This window comes from Humulus lupulus, chromosome 6 (assembly GCF_963169125.1).
Source record: "Humulus lupulus chromosome 6, drHumLupu1.1, whole genome shotgun sequence".
In the NCBI taxonomy this organism is placed as follows: domain Eukaryota; kingdom Viridiplantae; phylum Streptophyta; class Magnoliopsida; order Rosales; family Cannabaceae; genus Humulus; species Humulus lupulus.
In genome coordinates this window covers 21092501-21093964 of record NC_084798.1, presented here as the reverse complement: position 1 = coordinate 21093964, position 1464 = coordinate 21092501, and positions in this window count along the sequence as shown.

The following is a 1464-nucleotide window of genomic DNA, read 5'->3' as shown; positions in this document are numbered from 1 at the left end:
TTGAGTTTAGGGATCTATTTGAACTATTTTACAAAATATAGGGTCAAAAAATAATATTTTTAAAACACTGAATCCAAACAGGTAATAAGAAAAAATAAAGGGTGAAAAAAAGCATAAACAAAAAAAAAAAACCATAGAGAAAAAGATGACAATAAAGTCATCCTTCTACCTAATAATCCAATTAAAATTTACCATTTTAGTTATTCTCCCAAATTCTACTCATCCAACTAATATCTCATTTTGTTAGTGTTCATTTCTATGGAAAAATTTAACATTGATGTTGACACGCTGACTCTAAAAAGCATCTCTCGTTTTTATCTCCATAAATAATAAAATTTTGATGACCAATTAAGCATTCTTGCTTATTGTAAGCACTTACGAAACATAAATAATAATAATAATAATAATAGCAAAACTATTTAAGTAGTTACAATTCTTATAGTTAAATATTTATGTAAAATTTTTGACACATAAGCTACGTAAATTGTGAATTTTCTTGTATTTAATTCCATGCCGTTAAGTCAAGAGTTAAAACTAATACTATGAGACACGTGATAGGCTCCAATTTGATATTTTTTTTAATTTTTAAATATTTTAAAATTCATTAAAAATTTATGAAAAAAATAAAAAAATCCAAAAAAATAACATATTTTAAATTCAAAAAAAATTAAAACATGTATTTTAAAAACTAAAAAAATAACATTAATTTAATAAAAAATATAAATAAAATCATAAAAATTTCATTTTGATTTTATTTAGATTAAATCAAAATGAAATTTTTAATGATTTTATTTAGATTTTTTAATAAATTAATATTTTTTTAATTTTAAAAATACTTGTGTTAATTTTTTTGGAATTTAAAATATTTATTTAATTTTTCTGAATTTTTAATTATCTTTAAAATATTTAAAAATTAATTTTTTTGGAATTAAAATAATTTTTTATTTTTTCCTGAATTTTTTAATATTTTAGACGAATTGGAGACGTCACATGTCCCATTAGTTAGTTTTAATAGATGACTTAACAACATGAAATTAAGTGCAAGAAAATCCATTACTTAATTAGTTTTGTCGTCCAAATTTTTACAAAGGTATTTAAGTGACATAATTGTAATTATTTGAGTAGTTTTGTTGTCAAAATTTTTATATAGGTATTTAACTGCAAAATTTGTATCTAGTTAAGTAATTTAACATTGTTGTGGACATGCTGTGTCTAAAAATCATCACTCTTTTTTATCTCCATAAATAATAAAATTTTGATGACCATTTAAACATTCTTGCTTATTGTAAGCACTTACGAAACATAAATAATAATAATAATAATGTTGCTTGGTAGATGTTCTCAATTTGACTTATAGTCATATATTGTAATTAGTAAATAATATCAACAAGAAATGATCTAAATTGACTAATCAAGCCAATGACAAGTAGTACAATCTAAGATTGAAAACCTAATAATCCAAAT